The sequence below is a fragment of the Solanum lycopersicum genome, chromosome 5 (genome assembly GCF_036512215.1).
Source record: "Solanum lycopersicum chromosome 5, SLM_r2.1".
Taxonomy (NCBI): domain Eukaryota; kingdom Viridiplantae; phylum Streptophyta; class Magnoliopsida; order Solanales; family Solanaceae; genus Solanum; species Solanum lycopersicum.
In genome coordinates this window covers 11,050,772-11,063,820 of record NC_090804.1, presented here as the reverse complement: position 1 = coordinate 11,063,820, position 13,049 = coordinate 11,050,772, and the positions used below count along the sequence as shown (strand labels likewise).

Below are 13,049 nucleotides of genomic sequence, written 5' to 3'. Positions count from 1 at the left end.
TCAAAGCTAATCATTTTTATCAATGTGGGACAACAATGTTATCTTAACATTCAAGCATTTAATAGAAATAAGACACATGAATGGCAATGAATGTTGGAATTAATGCATTCACACTTTGATGTTTAGTATTTCAATATTGTCTCTTAGTTTTTCAAGAAGTCTTTTAGGATTTTGTAATACATGTATCTCGTTAATTGTGCAAAATTTTTTGTTTATTACTATGATTATTATAAATAGAGTTGTAGTTGATGATTGTAATCATCTCAAGTAACCTTAAATAGACCATATAAAACTTGAGCACTCTCTAAGTAAGTATTTTCCTTTTATATGTTCTATAGATACATGTAGTTGATAATAATACCCACGAAAGTTTGATTAGTGTTGGTCAGTTCATGAAAAATGGTTACTCTTTTGTTTAGATATATTTATTGAAAGATTAATAATAAAATTAAGACAAATCAAGGCATTATCGAAGTACACATGATTAAAAGAGAATTTCCTTTGTAGTTTCATTACAAAACATTCAAAAATGAAGTTGTAGATGATTCATGACTTTGACACAATAGATTTTATCACTTGAATTTTCAAGGTTTGAAAGCTTCTCAAGCAAAAAGACATGGTGCAAGACCTTCCACAGATGCATATTGATATTAAGGTAGAGAACAATTTTATCATATCTTAAGATTTATCAAGTTAAAAAGAAGATGAGAAAGAGGAAGATGACCCTCAATGGGGAGAAATCTCATATTCAGATGATGAAGAACTACATATAAGACGTACAAAAATGTTGAGTGACATTTATCAAAGATGCAACTTTTTCTGTGTTGAGAAAGAAGATTATGAGGAGGCAATAAATATGATGTTTGGAATAAGGCCTTAACAGAAAAAATACGGATGATTTAGACAAATAACTTGGGTGTGTATGATATACCCAAAGAAAGAGAATTTATATGTCTAAAGTGGATTTATAAAACTAAACTCAATCAAGAAGGAGATATTAATTCAATTGTAATTATTTCCAGGTAAAAGAACAACTTGCTGACATCTTCACTAAAACACTTTTGAAAGAAATGTTTTTCCATCTTCGAGAAGGGATTAGGGTTGTCAAATATATGCATTAAGGGGGATTATTGGAATTAATGCATTCACATGTTGAAATTTATCTTTCAATATTGTTTCTTAATTTTTCAGGACGTCTTTTAGGATTTTCTAATACATGTATCTAGTTATTTGAGATACATGTATCTGTAAAAAATATAGAAGGAGAATTCTTTCTTAGAGAATGCTCAAGTTTTATATAGGCTATTAAGACCACTTTAAATTATTACAATCATTAACTACATCCATATTTATACTACTCAATATAGAAAATAAAAAGTTTTGCACAATTAACTAGATACTATTAAATTAAGTCTAAGGCTTAACTAAGACCCCAAAAGCTAGCTCAAAGGGAGGAAGACTGCAAAAGCCTTATAAGGAATCAACTCATCTCATTTACCACCAGTGAGGAACTTTTGTCATTCTTTAACACCCCACCTCACACGCAGTGCTTAATATCTAGTGCGTGTACATTTTGGATTTTTGAGGGGCCCAATATTGGGTGAGAGGGGTTCTGCTATGATACAATGTTAAATTAGGTCATAGGCTTATCTCACGCCCAAAAAACTAGGTCAAAGGGAGGATGATTTCCCAATTCTTATAAGGACTCCAACCAACTCATTAATCTCCAATATGAGACTTTGTCATTCTTTAACAATGAAGTCTCGTTTTGACGGGCACACCTTTTTTTATCTCCTCCCCAATAATTTCACCTAGATTTATCAAGATCTGATTGAAGATACAAGGAAAAAATATTTCCCTGTGAATGGCTATTTTGGTATCATTTCGGAAGGAATCAAGCATGAACACACAAAGTTAAACCAATGCTTAGCTTGAATGTCAGATCTTTATTCATTATTATGCTATCAGACGTGGGCCATGAAGACATCCGGCCCGACCAATAACTTGAGCAATATAAGGGCATTGATCTTCTTTGTTTCCACCTGATAAGCAAATTAAGTACCCAACACCTTTTTAGAATCATAGAACATATAGTTTATGACCTTTATCGTGCAATTAATCGCTACATCATGAACCAAACCACTTTCTAAGAACGGATAGATATCTATCAACGCCTTATACTTTTATGATTCATCCTAGATTGCTAGGAAGTAAAATCCTCATGAACTATTTCAGGAAACAAACAAGCGAGAGACTCAAAGAGCAATTGCCACTCCCTCTTAACTACCGTTTCTTCCACCTCTACATAGTTATCTAGGAAACTATACAAACTATAGTCCTTTTCAATGTTGAACTCATGTCAATTACAACATTTGAATACCATAGATTTGTATGAAAAATCCTTGAAATATTCTAGACTTGACGAATATTCTAGAATGGAGAATTATTTGTAAATATGTATGAACTTATATATAGAAATATAAATACAGAGACACTCATATGTAAACACATCAACCAAATAATTTAAAATCTCTCCAATACAAATTTCCCTCATAATTCTCTTGCGAGGGAGATTTATATTTGAGAGAACTTGAATTATTTGCTTGATTCGTTTAGTGATGAATGAATCTATATTTATATTAGTCACTTGTCGCTAAAATAAAAATAATATTTGTTTGTAATTTTGTACATGTTTACAAATAATACCCCATTCTAGAATACTCTACAAGCCTAGAATATTTCAAGGACCTTCCATGCAAATATATGATATTATAAGGTTGTGTTTGACACGATTTCAACATTGAAAAGGAATTCAGTTGTTTCTTTCGTGAAATCTATGTGAAATTATTTTGTAGGAGGTAAAAAAAAGTGTGCCCATCAAAAGGAGACTTCATTGTCATCATATGCCTTATTTGATTTATATACTTATCGGTTGATGATAAGGTAGCTTTGTTTACCCAAATTGATAAAAGTGATTAGTTTTTAGGGTCATGAAGAAGCGAGAGTAGTCGGAACCTAGCCCCTATTGTGAGACACTTCATCTGACACTTCCTTCTATTATACTAATGCATCGATTGTAAGCAATTCCTTACTTCAAGCCATGCCATAGAAGGTCAAACAAAGGTTCGCTCAAAGGACGATTGGGTTAAAAAAACCCGCAAAAGAGAAGTTATTGTTCTATTTTTCGATTATTAACAATAATAGAGATCTACTTTTGAATCATCAGTTCACCAACAACAACATATGTTTTCTATAATAGTATTTTACCCTGATTTAAGAAATACTCATATGTTGGGTTTTGTCATGTTTTCTTGTTTTGTCTTATGTTAGTTGAAACTTTTGTGTTTTTTAGTTTATTTTTTGAGTTCATTTTGATGAAGTGGGGCCATACATAATGTCTAACAAGAAGGCATTTTAAGATTTTAGTTTTGATCAAACTGTAGCAATAGTCTTAAGAGCGGGGACGGGAGGATGTCTTCTAATAACAACAATAATACAACTATTGAAATTCCACAAGTTAAGGTCTATGGTAAGTAGAATGAATGCAAAACTCACCACCACCTTATGAAGGTAAGCATACAGTTTCCAAATGATCCTCGACTTAAATGAAATAAATCCCGATATATCGAAGAAGGAGACATTCAAGAGAATATATAAAATAACAAGGAAACAGTGCAATGATTACCATATAGGAGACAAAATAACAATAAAATAATGTGAATAATTGAAACACAATCAAAAGAATAGGATATATTATTTAAAACAATAATAAACAATGATAAAAAAAACAAGAACTAAAATAATATGACTAGTACCATAGCAAACACTAGAAAACCTATGCAAGATAACATTACACTACCTACTAACCTTTTGTCGTAAAACTCATCCTTCACACGCTCCTATCTAAGGTCATATACTACATAACCTAAAATTGTATCATATCTTGACTTATCACCTCCCCTGGATACTTCTTTTGTCGGCCTCTACCTCTTACCGTACCCTCTATTACCAACCTATTACTACTTATCATTAGTGTGTCTATGCATTTACTCTTCACATGTTCAAAACATCCGAGTCTTGCTTTCCTTTTTTTATCCACCATAGAAGCCACTCCTAGTGCCACTACGACCATTTCCCGAATATATCCTTATTTCTAATCTTATCACTCCTAGTATGATAACACATCCTCCTCAATATCCTTATCCCTCTAAAAGGCATCTTCTAGATATGGGAGTTCTTTACTAGCCAACACTAAGTCCCAATAAAAATGTACTTCTAACCATTACTCTGCATAACTTACCTTTGAGTTATTGTGGTGCCATTTTATCACTCAAGTAGTGGAAATTTAATGACCCACTAGTTCATCTTCTCTTTATTCTTTATTTTCAGCATCTAGAGATTTTCTATAGCGAACCAAGTCATTTATGACTTGATGAGATCGACAGTTTAGTCACCTAGTCATGCGTTTGATTTTATGTGAGTTTTTATGTATTGGAGATTTTGAAATATGAATGGTTGATTTCAGTGAAAACATTAGGTATATGGTCTTAAAATGCAATTCTTATGGTTTAATTTTATTCAAAACATTGAGTTTGATCTAGAAAGACCTTTGGTGCATACCCTGAGATTCTGGGCTTATTTTGAGCCACATGTAGATCTAGGGTGTAGGATCCCCTTTGGTAAAGACAACCTTAGTTACAAATTTTGACATCTTTAAGTTTGTAATGTTGAGTTTTCTGGTGTAGCATAGTATGTTTGTGTGCGTGGGGTTCTGAACAAATCATGAGGCTCTATCAAGGCATTTCACAAAATCCAACTTAATCTTGGGTAACCTTTGTTGGTGCACCATGATTTTATTCATCACGTATGCGGTCTTAGAGCTGCATTCTTACAGACCAAGAGATCTACTCACCACATTCACATGCTCTACTACGCGTTCATGGAGAAGTGGGACCTTGACCATTCACGTTTCAGATGGGCTTCCATGTTCACGAAGAAAGGTCAGGGTTGGCCTCACCATATTGACTATCACGATCATAAAAGTCATTTAATTGATCCACTTTAAAGGATGAGTCTTGAAAATTTGATCATTGTTCAAATCTGTGAGTTCAATTATTTTGTGTCTATGGTATCCGCCTGAACGGGGAGAGGATTTACCTAAAACAAAGATAGGTGTGTCAGGAAACAATGTGAAGTCACCCCTATTTGTTGTCTACGGAGATGAAAATGTATTTCTAGATTCTAGAGCTCAGGGGAAGGTTTGAAGCTCTAATTAAGTTTATTTACTTCCATTTTCTTGGGAATATCTGGAACTACATATTTGGACCATCCAGACGATGTAAGGGAATTACATTGCTGTAAATTCTTGTCTTGAAGACCTTCCCTTCCCTCTTTAATAGTGAATTATATTCCTCGTTATTGCATGAACTATTTTGTCTTGTTGTAAAAGCTCAATACGTTCCCGTTCTTGGGGTACAATTTTCTAAATATATATGAGACTAATGAGTGGACTCACTTTCATATTTCTTAATGCAAGTCCAATAAAGCAATTTTGACTCCTTTTTGGGCATGTGTTCAATTGTTGCGATTTGGATTTAATAACATCCATATTGATATTTTAATCATATATTTGTCACCATGGTAGTGATAAGATGTAATTTGGAAGCGGTAAGCTCCAGTGTAGTGGATTTGGAGTGTGTGCGGTACGAATTGAGGTAGGCTACAACTTAATGATCATTAGATGGAGTTGTACTAGTAAATTCATGTTCATTAACTAGTCTATGCATGGGTTTCTAGTTTGAATCATGTTTATTCGTTAGAAGGCTGGCCTAATCCTTATTTTCGAGGAATCAAGCATGCTACTTTAGTTGCATTGATTGTGTCATTCCTTGTGGTTTATCTATTGTGGATTGTATGGTTTAGTAGATTTTTCTTTTCCTTATCCTAGGTGTAGGCTAGTGTTGTATTATACTTGCAATTTGGACTCTTTTTCCTTAGAAATTCTCTAACATTTCTTTGGACAGATTAGCTCTCTGTAGAGTGATATAGCCGAGTTTGGTTTGATAGTATGAACTTTTAGCTTAGCGGCAACTGCTCTTGTAACCGTTAATCCACGATTTCTCGTATGTTTCGTCCCCATTATAATCTTTTGCGAGTTCTGGCTATGTTGGTTGTATTGGATCGATCTTTAAGTTTAACCTGGAGTGGTCCTTGGTGATTATGATTTCTCCCTATGATGTGTTTACTAGCCACGAGTCAAGGCCTACGCACATTTCTACCGACCACATTTTAAGTCCCGGTACACTTCTACTAGTCGAGTTTTTGTTTTGACATGATGGTTCTGTTGGGTTAGTCAGAATGCCTTGACAATGATTAAAGTCTGACAATGAGTATTCGGGACTTCTTAGAGCATATGCTCAGAGATAGAGGGTGAGATGATGATGTCTTAGTTCTACTTATCTTCGCATGTATATAGTTTTCGACTAGTCTTTTGTATTTGACACAAATGTGTACTTTTGATCCACTTTTGGAACATCTACTTGTATAGTAGCTTTTTACTATAGTCCACCAAGTCATATGATTGGATCTTGTACTACTGCTTTGTTTATATTATAGTTGCTTCTCATTCCACTGTGTTTTTTGTCTAATCCTTTAAACTATTGGTAGGTTTCATCATGACTGGGATTTTTGGATCGTGGCTGGCAAGCCTCCATTTCATCCACACCATATTAATATGTTATGTGATATTATCATTGATATCACCTCTCCCTTGGATTACAGACTCCAGATACTTGACTATATCTCTCATGAGGATTTTTCGTATGTCAAGTCTCACTTCCATACCTACCTCAAGCATCACTTATTGAATTTTCTCTCCAAATATTCTGTATTTGCCCTACTCGACTTGAACCCTTTAGTCTCCAAATTTAGTGTCCATGCACACCTCTAACTTATAATTAACTACATTGTGTGTCTCATCACTTAGTACTATGCAATCCAAACTTACACCATGGAACCTCATTTGTAAGGTCTTACATCAATAAATCCATCATTAAGGTAAAAAACATGTACTAAGAGTTGATCCCTTATGTAACCCTATCTCCACACAAAAGTGCGTTGATTTTCCTCCAATCATTTTTACCCTTATTTATCTTTTTCATATGTATCCTTTAACATTATAAATTAAGGCATCAACACACTTCTTCTCTCAAGACATCACAAGACGTATCTCGGTACTTTATCATAGGCAATCTCAAGGTCAATAAACACCATATATAAGTCTCTCTTCTTTTCTTGATATATATTTTTTCATCAACCTCCTTACAATATGGGTGGATTCTATGGTCGAACGCCTGGTCAGGATTACAAAATGATTCTTGGAGATAGAGTCACCCTTTCTGACACTCATCTTAATCTCTCCCATACATTCGTAATGTGACTTAACAATTTTATATCCCTATATATGTTGTAATTTCTTATATCATAATTTTTCTTTTACAATGGAACCATTGTAATTTACCTCCTTTCATCGAGCATCTTAGCCGTCTTAAAAAGACATTGAACAAGCTAGTCAACCATTCCTAACCTATCTATCCATGCTCTTCCAAAACTCTATTGGGATATCATATGGACATGTCTCTTTACCATTGGTACTCCTACTTATATCACATTTCACCTCTCTCTTTACCGTTGGTCATCCTAGTAATATCAAATTTCATCTCTTCAACTTTAATAAGCCTACAATACCCATAAACACAAAATGTCTCTTATAAATCTCCAAATCACCCAACGCAATATGTTCGTCACCGTGTTTATTCAATATTTATGAAAGTATGATAGCCATAATTTCTTAATAAGGATCTCCTTCATTAGAACCTTGCCTTCTTCATCCTTGATATACTTCACTTGATCCAAGTCAAGTCTCAAGCCTTCTATCACTTTCCTTCGTAAACATGTAGAAATTTTTATCTCCACCTTTGTCTCCTAGTTTAACATACCATCTTTACAAAGATTTTGTCTTAGCTATAGCAACTGATTACTTAGCCTTTGTCCTTTCCACTATACATATTTCTCAATTTGCCCACTTTTTTTCCTCATCCATGTCGTTGACTCGCATTTAACCATTTTTGGCTTCAACTTTGTAACTTCTCCATTCCACAATCAATACCCTCGGTGTCCACCAAAGTTACCCTTTAACACCCCAAACACCACTCTAACTTTTCCCTATTACAACTAGCTTGCTATTTTATCCTACAGACAAACCCCCTCCCCTATTTATTCATATGCCTTACATATAACTTCTTCTTTATTTTTTATTGCTGAATCTCCATGTCCATAACCAAAAGCTTATGTTGAGAAGTAATATTTTCACCCAAAATAACTTCACAATCTATATGAAGTTCTCTATTGACTTTCCCTATAAGCAAGCAATAGATATGTGAATTAACCAGCACATTACGAAAGGTAAGCAAGTGTTCAACCTTCTTTGATACACAACTTAGCTATCACCAACTGAAAAGCTCTAGCAAAATCCATGAGCGAGGTTCTACCATAGTTACTAGGCCTAAAACCAATGCCTCCATACATCATCAAAACCACTAGGAGATACCAATGTGTATATTGAAATCTCTGGCAATGAAAACCTTCTCGATGATTCAAAAAACCCTCCCAAAATCTCATCCAATCCTTCCCAAAAACATGTATTTACCTCTTTGTCTAAGACTGAATGTGGAGCATATGCACTAACTACATCAATATTAGCCCTCAAATGACTAGCTTGATCTCCAAAAATCTATTTTTTATCCTCTGAAATCTACCACTTGCTCCCTATAGGCCTCAGACTTCTTGAGTAACCAAGTATGAACCCATCCACATCCCAAGCTTTAGAACCTATCCATCTAGTCTCTTGAATGTAAGCTATATTGATCTTCCTCTTCTTCAGGATTTTCACTAACTCAAAGGACTTCATGAAAAAATTCCCTATGTTTTAAGACCCTAATATCAACCTTGCATCCCCCTTAATCACATTCCCGACCCTGACCCCAACCTTTGATAAGACCATATTTTATCATCTCTTACTAGGGCCACTAAGGCTAAACTAAGCTGACAAGAAGAAATACAGAATTATGTAAATACACAATGATAAAGTAGCACCAGTTGTACTCATATTATACTATGGAAACAATTCAGTGGAAGATTCTGACATTCACAGGCATTCAATAACAAATATGCATCTGAATTCCAAATAGGATAAATGTAGGTTAATGCATAGAGTCGCTAATACATTCTACAAAGACAAAGATCAAGAGAACATTGAGTTACACTTGGTAGTACCAAGAGGTTTAAAAATAGCAACAAACCTAAATTTGGAAGTCATCGGAATTGTTGGATGTCATCGCAAGTCACCAAAAATTGTTGGAAGACGCCAGAATTGGATGGATGTTTCCATATCTGGTATTTATTGGAGTGTATGTTGTCAGATTCCTGGAGATCCCCCAAAATCACTGGAAGACGCCAGAAATAGTTGGACGTTGCTCAATTTGATCTTTATTGGCCAGATCTGGTACAGATCTGTACTGACCATACTTTCCAGCAAGAATTATGCCGGCGATGGTTTTGTCTTACGGGTGGTGAGAAACGAGAAGGAGAACATTTGAAAAGAAAGAGTATGATATGGGAGAAAATGAATTATATAGATTTTTTGAATGAATAAATAAAATATATTAATTATTTGAGAAAAAACTAGAAATACTAATAAAAGTACTTTCAGTAATTAATATGAATTGTAGAAAATTTTCACTGAAAACTGAGAAATTTGAAATTAGGATTGAGAATCTTTGATTCCACACCAATTCACTTTTCAGTTCTACAAAAAAAATCCTTAATAAAAAAAATAAATAGTAGCCACCAAGGATGAAAGTTTTCCACTAAATTAGATGATACTACTAAATTGAAAGCAATATGATCTAGTTAATTCTACTCATCAAAGTCTAAAACAAAGTCAAGATACCACTAAATTAGATGATATTTTTTTTACCAATAAGAACATTTTTTATTCAATTGATAAGATTAACTACTTAGAAGTCATAAATGGGATACACAATTTAATTTATAACTTTTAAAGGTAGTTTTTGCTTGTATTTTTCATGTTTTTATGTCAGGATATGAAATCGAATTATAATGGCACCTTCTCATAACCCCTATTAGGCAAGCAAAAACCCAAGATTATTAGCGATATCTTGAAATAATAAATGTTGAAGAAATGAGAACATAAGAATGCCCCCCCCCCCAACAATGAAATATGGCAAATGGTTTCAAATATACTACAAGGTCGGAAAAGAAACTCAGAAAGACTATTAAATATGACTCTCTCTCTCTCTCTCTCTCTCTCTCTCTCTCTATATATATATATATATATATATATATATATATATATATATATATACACACATACATACATACATACATATATATATATATATATATATATGTATGTATGTATGTATGTATGTATATATATATATACATACATACATACATACATACATACATATATATATATATATATATATATATATATATATATATATATATACATACATACATACATACATACATATATATATATACACACACACACACACACATACAAAAGCTAAACATCGTTAAAACAACATCTAAATTACAAAATTGAGCTATTTACAATAAATTTATCTAACAAACTACAAAATATCTAAACATAATAAAAATAAGAAAAGTATTAAGTCTCTGAAAAAAGTGTTCAGGTTATGACCCAAAAACTTAAGTCATGATGACAACTACCAAAACCAACCGATAGTTAAGCCATATCATATCCACAACGACAAGTAACATGCATTTTGGGAAGAATCAACAAACGACAAGAAGACAAAAACAATAAAAAGGAATAAATAATAGAAACAATGAAATGACATAGATATATGCAAAGATACAAATCCAATGCACAACCTAGTGTGAAGGTACAAAGCTACTAAAATGAGTACAATCTGCAAAAAAAACAAAACAAGTACAAATTTGTCTTGGATACAAAAGACTAGAAAAAACTATGTACAGACGGTGATGAGTCAAACTAGGATGCCATCAGGTCAACCTATATATTTGAAAGCCCCTATTGCATTATAAAATTTATCATTGTAAGTTGGCGCTCGGATCTGCATTAGGAAAAATAGATTCAAAATGTAACATGAGTACCAAAATAGCAGGTACCCAGTAGGCATCATAGGCTAATTGATCTTGAAAAGAAAATGCATAATGAAAAGCAAGGAAATAAATGATAGTTAAGGTTTATAAGAACATAACAATATCAAAAATTCTAACTATACACCTTAATAATCTAGCAGGAACAAAATAATAAATTAAAACAACCCTTTGGAATGTAGGAAAAGAACCCCTCCCCTCCCCACACACTTGGTTTGATTGAAAAAAAACTTCGCCTCAAATTTATCAACTTAATAACTTTTACTTCCACTTGTTTTCTACTGCATTCACACTTTTTGAACCACCTCTCGTCACATGTTTAGTCAAGAGGTTCATTTGTGTTATCATCCTGCCAATGTTTTCATCGCTCTCTTTATCCTTCAACCTTTGTTCATTGGTAATAGACGAAGAGGAAGCAACACCCTTTGCTACTTTGACCTCTCTAGTATGCCAAACTCGATTTGTCTTCGCCATCCAATCAAGAAAAACAAATGTGATTAGACCAAAAGTTTGAGTCATGGTAGTACCGCCGACAATATTATTGGCAATATTTTTGTTTATTTGATCTATTACCTTATAGAAAACTTTCAAAAGTAATGCATCTGGAAAACCATAAATTGGACACTCGAGTATCTATTTCCGAAAATGCAATCAAGCCTCATGAAGAGGTTCACCAACATTTTGATGAAAGTTTGTTATCACATCTGAGAGTTGCAACATTCGAGAAGGTGGGAAGAATATACATGTAATACAAGATGTGATAGATCCATCCGTAAACTCAGCCAACCAAGTTGTAAACTCTCCCGTGAGTGAGAAAGAAAATAACCTCATATGAATCGATTCTTGCCTTATGTTTTCAAAGTTAAAGAACAACACATATCAATAAAGTTTTTGAGATGATTGTGTGGATCTTCGTGATCTTTTCCTCCATAGAGTCATTTCATTTAAAGAAATTAAATGTAACATAGGTCTGTTGATATGAAAGGCGGTGTTTCCCATGGTTGGTGGTAGACATATGGTGCTAGCTCGACCCGCATCTCTCAATTGATCCTCATCAGTAAACTGCTCATCATAATTGACAGTATGACTCCTTTGAGAACTCATGTAGTCACCTATAGATTTAAAAAAAACAAGAAATAGGTATTAGTAAACAACAATAAAATACTAGTCCAACAAAGTCTCATATTCATGAAAATTTCTAAAATCCAACAGTGAGTTGGGGTAGACATAATTTATGCATGAAAGTAAATTAGGGGGAAGGGGGAGGATTAAGTAACAATTAAGATACGAATTCAGAACGTTTGATTGATTGAAACAAGTTCTCAATCACAAAGCTTAAAACATCTATTTATCACACGAAATTGGAGACTCTTAGGAGTGTGCTTGTATGGACTATAATTTTTCAATAAAGGAGTTGATTGTCAATGTGTAAGCTAGATTTAAGGTAATGATAACTACTTATTAATCATGTGTGTTTTATTAAACCCTAATATGTATAAAACTAAAATCAATCTATGAATTTAATTCAACCAAGCTTATTTCATTCTTCATCTATCAAAATAAGTTAATTGACTCATTATCAATCAACTCTTTACACTCTAAAGATCTTTCACAAGAAATGTTAGAAATCCAAAATAAATAAGAGTCTGCGCCACCAAATTATAGATGAAAACATAAAGAGACAATTGAACCAATATCAAATTAACATTTAATGAGTAATTAAACAACAACTAATTGTTAATTAATCATCCATACAGTGCACAACCTCAAGAATAAGGAGATTTAGCTACTCATGATAAAAGGTAAGAGAATAA

General features: G+C 33.3%; 1 non-coding gene across 1 annotated transcript; it reads left to right on the top strand.

Moving 5' to 3' along the window:
- Positions 1–11,842: 11,842 nt before the first annotated feature.
- On the top strand, positions 11,843–11,947 carry LOC112941598 (small nucleolar RNA R71). The gene has a single exon (XR_003247021.1). It is a non-coding gene; the product is annotated as a small nucleolar RNA R71 (small nucleolar RNA).
- The last annotated feature ends 1,102 nt before the right edge of the window (positions 11,948–13,049 follow it).